Source organism: Aquila chrysaetos, chromosome 1 (assembly GCF_900496995.4).
Source record: "Aquila chrysaetos chrysaetos chromosome 1, bAquChr1.4, whole genome shotgun sequence".
NCBI classification, from domain to species: Eukaryota; Metazoa; Chordata; class Aves; order Accipitriformes; family Accipitridae; genus Aquila; species Aquila chrysaetos.
This window is the reverse complement of record NC_044004.1, coordinates 78,753,899-78,765,527: the sequence shown is the minus strand read 5'-3', so window position 1 is coordinate 78,765,527 and position 11,629 is coordinate 78,753,899. Positions and strand designations below refer to the sequence as shown.

At 35.5% G+C, this 11,629-nt stretch overlaps 1 protein-coding gene across 5 annotated transcripts in view; it reads right to left on the bottom strand.

Moving 5' to 3' along the window:
* Positions 1–11,629, bottom strand: part of PRDM5 (PR/SET domain 5) — an 89,595-nt gene that overhangs the window by 20,283 nt on the left and 57,683 nt on the right. The window lies entirely within an intron of this gene.

Genomic DNA, 11,629 nt, shown 5'->3' with positions numbered 1-11,629 from the left:
TTAATGCTCCATTAAACTGGTGTCATTTAGCATCGATTTTCCCAAACTCACATTAGTGTAATGTGGATACTGAGCCATTCAGAATCAGAGTGAAGAGTTTCTAAGCTAGCTCAATAATTTGGAAGAAGTGATAAAGCTTTATAATTCCCCAACGGCATTTTAATTTTTAACTCTTTAGGCAATTCACTGGAATCTGACTCAATTGCCTCCTTTTTCTGTACACAACACTTTAAGAGCAAATAACAGGTTGTTTCTAGTACAACAACACAGTTCAACAAATTAAGATACAATAACTATTTTTCTATTAACAAAATGGAATTGTTTCTACACAATCACAATGCTGAAGGTATAACAAACCCTTATTTGAAAATACAAGTCAAGCAAAGCCTATTCTAAGTCAATGCACAGCTTTCCGCTCATGAAAAAATCTTTGCATCTAGAGATGGATTTAACATAGTCCAAATGTCAAACACTTATTAACACTCATACTCAATCCTAGAAAATAGGTAAGTAAGATTAACTACTTTCACAGTTAAAAAAAAAACAAAAACAAACACAGACGTATTTCACTGATACGCCAAAGATCAGAGTGTAAGAGAGTGCCAGTAACAGAAAGCATTTAAAGCTCCACGGTCCCTAATAACAGGGATATTCATCTTGACTTGGAGAAAGGAAGCCTCACCCCCTTCTCATCTTTTCTCAGCATGAAGTGTTCCTCCATGATTGCTCAGAGGGAATATACTGAATGTTTTCTTTCTTGGGAACAAGATGTCAAAGGATCACAAAAAGTATGTAATGGAGACAGCTTACAGAAACAGCGCTTCTGAAGGACCGATTGTGAATACAGTACAGCTCATCAACTGATAGACACTGTTCTACATAAAATCTCCATATAGTAACAGGTTGTATAGAGATATGAGGGCAGCTGAGATTAGATTATTATAGAAGGGTATTAAAAAACCCCAACTATTTAGCAGGTAAGACTATTCTGTTCTTCTCTTGTCTTTTATTACTGTTTAGATAACTGTTAATGACTGCAGCAAAAATCTGTGTAGCTAACTACTTGTGAAATACAAATATTTTTCTGTCTTGTATTCTGTCATCTCTCGGAAAGAAAAATTGTGTGAATTTGGCTTTTTTTTTTTTTTTAGGATGATGACAACACTCATTGTGTTATACCTGTGTTTTCATTGAGCAGTTTGAAATATGATACTCTCTCTCATGACCCTCGATGTCTTTAATCCAAGCCTTCGAAATTCAAACACTCCAACAGTTGTCAGTACTCAAATATTTAATTAATTCAGCTGACATTTTTATGTTTTAGGGCTTTTGAATGCAGAAGTTAAAGCTTTCAGCAGTTTGTAAGCAGATGAGCATTGACAGGTAGGAGTTGTACCCCTCCTCCCTCTCTCCCCCTATCCCTGGGTCTCTTTACAGAGAAAGACATTTGCTTCCAAAGGATGGTTTTGAGTTTGTCTGAAATGTATTAACAGCGTCCTTCAGAAATTAACCCTGGAGACAACAGTACTTGAGGAGTAAGGCCTTAAGAGCTTTCAGCAGATGCCAGTAGAGGGCAACAGTATGACTTCATATCAACATGTTACACCTGAAAAAGACTGGCTTCAAGCAGCTGTTATGTACTGTAAATTTTCAAAAAACTCCACTGTTCCAAAAACCGAGATTACTATGTAAAACAGACTGCAAGCTCTGAATTGACATTGATGCTTGGTGACATCCTATTTTTCTAAATTATATAAACAACTTCTCATGCACCTGTGTCACTAAATTGTCAGTAAAACAACTTAGAAGATGACCCCAAGTAATTTTACTTTTGCTCTTATTTTTTTATGCTATTTTCTTTCTCCTAATCTTTGTAGCCTGTATGCCCAAAATATATACAAGTGCCTTTGCACTAACATAAGCAACTGCTTCCCCCATGCATACACATCTTTTAAATGTGTAACTTATCTTCTACCTCAAAGAGTTTTAGGATTTTACAAAATTAACTGTGGGCCACTTAAAACAAATCTGTGCTTGCAACAGCCAAGTTTATTAGAATAAATTTCTTATTGTCTCTGTAACCAGTCCAAAGACAAGTTTGTGCCACTGTGTAAGAATATATGCATATTTATAATTGTTTTTAATAAAAAATAACTTGTATTTTAAAATTAATTGATCTGTGAACAAGAGTAACTCTTTTGACATTAGATACCTGAACTTACAGACAGCAGATTTTGGCAAGATTGTCACAATCAAACTTATTAACTTCTCTATCCCTGGTAAAAATTAACTTCCTTCCCTGCTTCAGAACTAGACTAGGAAAACATTACTCATGCTACCAGTCAGTTGCTTGTAAGAATGATCCCAATAACAGATTCATCAATGAGACTACTGGGGAAACAGGTGTTCCCCAAGAGAAGTCTTACACAGTCTATCCCACTCTAAGATAAACAGGAGCAGTGGATCCTTTCTCTAATACTGTGAGATGCAAATGGCATGACAACAGAGAAAAAACAGATTTGAAATAATGAATGCTAAAGATATTCCTCCCACACATGAAGATTTGCTGAAGTGCAATGTTTCATACAGAACCATTGCAAGTGTACACCAATTGGAGAGTTTTATGCTTCAACAAAGTTTAGAATTGTCACTAAGAAAAACGGGTGAGCAAGTACGATGTGATAAAAGCTCCTGGGAAGGTGACATTATCCATCAGTGCTTTCACATTTGTCTGCAATCAAGCAAAGACCACCAAAAATCAATTATAATCAGTGGAATATTAAACTTCAGATCAACTCACGCACAGTAAGTACGTGGAGATTTTCAGATGTAAAACTTCTCTTATCAGAAATGGAATGGATCTGTTATGAGGAGATTAAAAGTAAGAATGACTAAGATGAGCAAAGGAAATTGTGTTGCAAGTCATGTATCTATTTCTCTTGTCCTCACAAAAAGGAGTTACTAAGCATCAAAATGAAAGAAAGCTATTTCCCCTATGACAAACTATAATTTCTTCTTGGATTTATCACTAGAAGCATGCCTATGAGATATAGTGTCAGTGTGTCATAACATCATACTAAGAGGGGGTATATCTTAGGTAAAGTTGATGCCGATTAACAGTTATGCCACTTGCATTCTGTATTTTTATACAAATATATTTTTATATATATATTGGAGGCAATGATAAATCTTACCAGAAGTATCATACTGAAGTAAATCAGTGCACCATTTTTTTACTATAATGCCTTTTCATTGCAGTCAATAGTAGAGTAAGTTTTCAAAGGTATTATTTCACAAAGTGAGGGTGGTTGGTTGGGGTTTTTTTTAAATTTTATTTATATTAAAAAAATATGGGTATTGTGGGAGAAAAAAATCTTTTAACTTCCAGATACACAACCAAGCCTTAATCCTAACACTTCCCATTTGGAAAATACCTGAAGAAAGACCCAACCTTCTATGTTATTGTTTGCAACTCTGCCATTAAACCACAACTGAGACTACGATCTGCGCTTTCCACTAGAGTGCTTCATCAGGCTTTCTACTTTCGTACAGTATCAAAATCCAGTAGGCATATTAAATACATCTTAATTTGACAGCTTGTCCAGTCAACATGCCCAGAAGTAATGTTGTGAATGCAACAATAACTAAAGAACAATTACTATCATTAAAATAGCAAAACATTCAAGACAGACATAATAAATGCTATGTTTACCCTCAAGTTACAGCTGACTGTCATGTCCCTGCTGTCCAAGAACAAACCGCTCAACACATTAATGGCACTTCTGTACAAATAACCCTAAAATAAATAATCCTTGGATAAATTGCAGTGGATTTAATATAATTCAAAGTCTAGACATTCTACTTCCAGATTTTGTATGAATAAAAACAAAGCTTTTAACATAATAAAAATAAATTTAACCCTAATACAAGGATTACAAAAAACAATTCCATGATTGAAAACCATATGGGATTTTGATCTGAAAACATGTCATGATAGAATTGGTACCTTTTTTTTCCCCTCAAATGTGTACATCTCTAGCTTGAGATCACAATACCTACTGGACCTTAATTAGCATAAGAGGTTAAACACCAGACTCTTCCATTCCAGTTCAACTCAGGATAGACAGTTTCCTATGAGCCATTTGCAACCAAAGGTGCTGGGAGGCAGTATTTACATTGAGTTCAGCACCCAGATTTCCCAAACTCAAATACCCCTGGGAGCAAAACAATTAAGAAACAAGACCAAATACACATTAGTTCTTCAAGATTTCAGTGGCTACAGCTAGACATTTCATAAAGACTTTGAGACACAATAATTCAAATGAGTCATATGTGTTGCTATTTTCATGCTGTATTTTGCATTCCCTGTAGTCAATTTAGCCACGAAAAAAGCTAATTGCAAAATCAGATGGAAACCTGATATAAACACCAATGTTAGTGATTACTTTGAAACAATGACCTCAAGTAATATCAACCAAATACGTACTTTACAGGTGACAAACATATTCCCATCAAATCAGACAAATGAAACATGCAACAGAGAAATAGTCCTAACCTGAAGAGACTGTAACAAAAGTGTCTGAAGAGACCAGCAAACCAAAAAAGAAACAGAGGCACAGAGAAGATGTCAACAGCATGCTAAAGTATGCATTTGATGAACTACTACAGTCAGTTTTGGAAGCAGTCTCACAGAGCTCTTTCAAACCATATATGGGCATTACTTCTATTTCATTCTGTTAAATTTGGAGTCGTATTTACTCTCCCCATTCCCATGCAGCTCGCTTGGTCACTTGTATACAATTCTCAGGTATGTATGTTAGCCTTCATGTATGAATTCCCTGGCTTTCTGTCTCTATTGGAACTAAACTGCTGTATTAAGGAATGAAGAATTTGAATTATGCAGAGAAATTATCAAGGTGGGGATTTAATATTTTTTAATACGTCTATGCTTGGTCAGTTGGGGTATTCAGCACCACTGGTCTAGGTCAACACTCACAAACATCAGAAAAAGACTTATGACAGACTGCACTGAACATCCGATCATGTGCAGTGTATGTAACTTAAAAGGAATTGTTTTCTTCATTTTTCTTTAAAAAAATTAACAAATAATTATGGCAATGTGGTCCCTCAATCTTCCACAGACCATCTACCATCTTCTAAATATAACTCCTTTTCAGATGTTGAACTACTTATTATAAGGATTAGAAGATTATTTCTTAAAAAAAAAAAAAAAAACATATATATATATATGTATATATGAGTGTATTACTTCAAAATGTCAATATTCAGAACACTCATGGTAAAGTATAATCCTTTTTAAAGACCTAACTTAAGACTGGGGTAGGGGAGAGGGGAAGAAGGGAGACTCCACCGTCGCTCAACTATGGTGGAAAGAAGGCAGTTTACCTGGGGAGGAATTCGGAGACAAGGGGGCCATCTGGATCACACATGCAACACTCCATACCAGATGATCAACAGGGCAGCCCAGAATGGGAATTGCAAGAGGGCTTTTTTAGTCAGAGATAATCTGGGGTGATGACAGCATTCAACAGCAAGTAAGGATGGGCAAAAGGTTAACGGATATAACAAAATTATAATCTGTGACATATGCTTTAGAACATTATCTGTCCATATAGAGCACTTGACAGCTTTACACATTTATCTTCAGCTGCTGTTGCTCTGTATATGGTGTTCCCATCAAATTAAAAAGGAAGTTTGTGTCCTTAACTGTACAGAATTCAGTTAATATATTACACAAATATGTACACATAGACAAAGAAACCCAAGATACACAGAACTTAATTTCTCCCACAAGAAAGGAACTTCATTAGGAATTAAAATTAAGTTAAACAGGAACTCAAGGAACCAAGTGATTTCAACAGAACTTAAATTAGAAGATGCTAGAAAACCAATTATTGAATGAAGACTAAATATTCATACTTCAGGAAACTATTCAGTAAATTTCACTGCCTTGATGTTGTACAGCATGTCAAATGACCCTTGAGAAGACAAACACTTCATTAAAATAATAAATTTCCTCTTGTGTAGAGGTGGCAGTTTTCTAGATACCAAGTCACATTTTCACAAGCATTTAATACCCTAGGTCTCTTAAACATTTTTATAATTTTGACCAGGTATTCTAGGAAGGGAAAATAACGGGTGAGTAATCAAGAAGCTTGGCCAACTGCAGCAGCTAGCTGCTCTCTTTATGACACCTGGACTAGTCTTCATCTGGACTAGACAATAAAAACAGTAGTCTAAGGTGCACTTCAGAAGGTACAGAAGTACCCACACAGGAGTAGCTATCTCATGCCAAGAACCAAACAGCTTCATGATTGGAAAGATAAAATATTTCTGGATGTCAGCTGAGACAAGACCCAGAAACACCAAATATACATGCAATTCTACACTCACGGTCAGCCAGATAAAAGAAAGTGATAGCTCTTTGACTGCTCTGAGGAGAACAGTCTTGCTGCCTGAGAGAAATAGAAAAACAGTACTCAGGTATGGGTCAATTAGAGACATTTCTTACACATTCTTAATTTTAATCAACATTCAAACTTAGCAGACTCTGAAGACAAGAGATTAAATATTTCTGCTTTTTTTTTCTTCATCAATGATTAACAACACTAAGCCTGTGTATTTGTGAATGCTTTCTAACCAAGCTCCAATACTTGTGTATTTTCCAGGCACAAGGGAGAACCAGAATTGTTTTTATCTAAGTCAACCAAATGCATTTCCCATCCACTAAAAATGGTCACATATTTAATAAGAAAAAAACCTCAAATGCTATTCTTTTCAAAATAAGGGAAAAACAGATTGCTTAAACCATTTTTTTCTATTAATAATCTTTCTTGTAAGTACTTAGCCATGTCTTATTCTTTGAGGCACAGAAGCACTATTTTCACAGCTGAGAAGGCTTGTTTTCTGCAAAGTTTTGGGTTTATTCAGAGAATTCGGAGTACCTGTAGTTAAGACCAATAGTCAAAACGTTTGTCCTATCTGGTCCATAAAAATTATCATGATATATTTGAGGGTTTAGCTATTTGTAACTAAACAAATTATAAAGATTAGTAAAGGACCATACAAAATAAGAAGGCTATCGGAATCTGTACAGTAAAGCATGAGATAACCACCATTATTACTTACTTACAGACTCTCATCAGTTCTACAGTGGTATTAAGATTTTAGTCACCAAAAAAACCCCAACACACTTACTTTAAAGAATAAAACAGTTGCATTCTTTGCATCTATCAGTGGAATTAGGCAATTTGGTTTCCCTATGATCGGAGCATTAACACCAATGACTTCAGCGAACCCAACGGTCAACCAAATCTTTTAAAGTATATGCATTAATCTATCAGTAATTCATTTGATCTAAAGATGTCACTAGCATTCGAATAATCTATCCCTTATAAGAACATTTATTCATTCATGGAAGCAGACAAGAAGCTGACAGCTGCATGAAACTTTACAGGTACTTTTAAAGATTTAACTGTTGCCTGGAGATAAATAGGACAATGATGTATAAACTGAAAGGTTTAGAAATGCAGAATCCTTTACCTTTGAGGCCTTCTGCAAGCTCCTTTTTAAATTCAGTAGATAAAAGAGAGATCATTTATAAGTTATTGAATAGAAACAACCTATCTGTAGACATTTGCAAGCTGTTCACTGACTAGATACAGATACATTTTTTCACATACTTCATGGTGATATGAGAGGAAGCTTCCCTTTTATCTTTTTTTTTTTAATGTAAGAAAATATAAATTACTTATAAGGTAATTTGCCAGATTTGCTAGAATGAGGATCCTGGCTCTACATTATTTCTTATGTACATGAACAAACAGTTGCCTGTTTAGCTATTAAAACTTTGGAGACATATTTTATACAGCAATAAACAAGAGTTATACTGTACTTCAACTCATTACTTCCTTCAACTACTTGGAAGTCTTTTATGTTCACAGATGACTGAACTACTATTAATAACTGAAGATTTTTATTGTAACTCCACAACTAATATTTTATTTGGTTACTCAGGAATTTTTACATGAAAGTGCAAAATTGGGACCTGCATTTTTATACAGTTGGACCGTAAATATGATTTTAAATATGCTTAAATGCCTAGTTAATCAAATTGTAGAAATGTGACTACGATGGCAAAGTTAGGACCATAACATCAGGCTCTCAATGCAGAGGATGAGAGATATCTCAAGAAGGCAATCAGCACCTAAAGTTATAGGGGACAATCATGATGAAACGTTTTCATGAGCTTATAAAATAGCCTTTAATTATGGAAATGGAAATTGAAAAGGTAAGCTTCACTGTGTTGACACAAAGGATATGGAAGTCCACAGTCTGAATGCTTTTTGCTGTTTTAATGTCATCTCTTGGTATTATCTTTTATTCACGTATATGGAAGCAAATTTACAAAAAACCTTCTCAACTCGTTCTTACAAAGTAAAGCTGCTTTTTCCACATACCAGAGAACATAACATGTAAGAATGCCACGTTAAGTCATGGCTTTTAAATGGTATAGAATAGAAACTTTAATCTTTTCAGAAAACATTTAGGACAGGTGTAAATTCATAGATATTTTACTGGCTTTTTATCAGGACTTTGACTAAATGTGATGGAAAAAGCAAAAAGGTTACGTTTAACCTATATTTGCATGCGTAAGCATTTTCTGGAAGACATGTATGGTCATCAGTTGTCCCTCACCAGTCCCTATGTAACAGAGTAGGTAAAAGACAGTATGGAAAGGACAGAATTACAGTTAAAACACTCAATTCTCTTAACTCAAATATAAATTAACCTGCAAATATAAACTACCCCACAACTTTCATTCTTCCACAACTTGATGTGCTACATCCCAAAGATGGAAGGGATCAGGATACAAGTAATTAGGAAAGCAACAGTATAAGTATCAGACAGATAAAATGCATGTGTGTGTGTATATATATATATTACATAGGCACACACAAATACATACACACACACACACACGAGACAGCAATTAACATATTTAAATACCTATGTATAAGGCAACTGCAAAGCTGCACAAACCACAGCCACTAACTGTTAGCACCGAAAGCTGCTTGAAACTTTAAGGAAGTAATTAACCTCCTGGCCCCCAGTTTTCAAGCCCAAGGAGCAGACCATAGAATTTCTTTTACAATTTATGAACAAGCCAAGGAATTTATATCACAGTCGGAGGATTCTTTTGCTGAATTAACCCCAGTTCCCTCTGACCCTAAGAAGTCATAAACCAACAGGATACAGCAGAGGGAGAATGTGCTATAGTGTTTCAGCTGACCTACAGAGCGCTGTCTCTGTCATGCCAAGGCTGGAAACCCAGATGATGAATTACAGAGCAATATGCTAGGTTCAGATGCAAACATCAACCCCTTCCCTCTATACATGCACATGCAGACATGTTCACTCACCCCAAACCAGCTCAGTTTCTGCAAAAGGCCAAGTACTGTTAGGGCTCATTTACAGAGTCTTATTCTAAGATAAAAGAGGAAAGAAAATTGCTTATCAAGGAAACATGCATGCATCTGTGAGTAACAATATTTAAGAACACGTGCTGCGTATTAAATAAAAGCCTAAAACCCATTGAGCTTCTGTTTTTGTATATGGATTATTAAGCATATTAAAAATACAATTCCAAAGCAGAACCAGAAGTGTACCCAAGAACCTCGACTTTTATAAATAACAGCTTTATAAATAAAAAAAGGATGAAAATTGATACACAACTCTCTTTAAAAGAACTCTGCCTGGCTTTATTTTGTAAATACAGAACAAAGCCTCTTACACAAAGCAGCTAATAAAACAAAGTCTAGCTGACCACGTGCACAGAAAATGGGATAACACAAACGTCTGCACCCAGACCTCAAACCTAATCAGTTGTAATCACTAAGACATGAAGGTCTTTGCAATATTTACACTTACGGTGTACTGCTTAGTTGCACCAAAAGCTCAGCCCTAGCTGAAGGCTTTTTCACAAAGATGAATCATCTCTTGAAAACAGACAGTGGCGGGTTGTTTCACTTCTAGCTCAAAATGAAAAGGGATACTTTGAAGTCTGACAGAAAAAAAAAGGAGGGGACAGTTTTGAATTGATTAATTCAAAACCACAGAATTTAATAGATACCAAGAGCATGAAGTATTCAACACTGCAACATTTAGAAACCAAACATCCATCACTGAATAAAATAAGTTTGTAGCTCCACTGTTTGATGAACCGAAAATTTCTTACTGCTCAGAAAATCCTTGAAACGTTATCAAGGATTTTCACAATGCAGTAAACTTTATTACTAAAAGCCATCAAATGAGTACTCAACTTTTTTTGTACTGTTTGCAGATGACATAGCTTCCCTTCACCCACTACCCTTACTTTCTTTGCAAATGATGCAAGCTATTCCTCAGAAAGCTATGCTTCCTCAGGCCCACTGAACATTGGACAACAATCTCCTCCTGTGATTAGTCTGCACGTATTATGATCGCCAACAACTTGGCTGAAGTCTTCAGGTGCAGCACAAGTCAAAACCACCTCTCCAGAAGTACAACGTGAATCTAACTACGGCATTTTCTTACTAAACCTCATGTCAGGCATTTTGCTGTACAACTTACAGATGATTTTTTTTTTAAACCACAAGTCACAACTTAGTGGCAACTTCCCCCCCCCCCTTTTTTTTTTCTTCACATTTCATTGGGATAATCAAGAAATGGTGAGGAATCATAATAGAATGACATCAAAAATAACCATGAAAATGTATTTCAGTTGATTCTCAGAGTGAAGGATGTGAATCACAAAATTTTCCACCAAAAATGTGATTGACATCACAATAGCAGCTAGACTGGAAGAGGAGAGGATCAGAGTTTACTTATCACAGGTCATTATAAATGAATTTAGCAAGGCATTTTTCCCAAATGAGTAACTCTCTTTAAAATGAGTGCTTCTAGCTTTTTAGGTAAAGAAAGAGGCCTTGGAAGGCCTTGAAAGTTTCCCTCCTTCTGCAGTGTTATTCCTTCCTAAGTTGTTTTCACACTGTGTATTCCCATAATTCCAACCTGTATCATCTCCTGGCAAGGTAGTTTCTCCCACCATATTTAATTTACAAATGTACTGGAAATCTTCAGTACCCTTCTACTTCAAGTAAGTTCAAAATGTCAAAGTCTACTGTTTCTCGTATAATAGTGGCTACAAATTTTGCAAGGCTCTATAGTCAAGGTTAGAGGTCTCTGGTGTGTGGTTTCATGAAACTCACCTTAGCCTAACTCCTAAATTTAGGAAAGCCTGCTTGAGAAAGCTGAAACATTAAATGTAACTGGTAGCAGCACATGTGTGAAAAGCATTTTCACTCAGACAGCTATAAAGCATTTTCCCAAGAGCCATCTGCACTATCAACTTGAAAAACTAGGGTGTTTCTACTCTGTGCAATCTGATGTATAACATCAATAGTACACAGAAAACATACCTAAAGTTTAAGGAAAGGGCCTGTGAAATAAGAAAAAACAAAAGCACCACACTAGTAAAGTCAATAAAGCAGACTTGCCCACAAAAAACACTGAAGTGTGAATCCAGAGATTTTAATGAAGAATTAGAGTAACATTTTAATATTCCTTT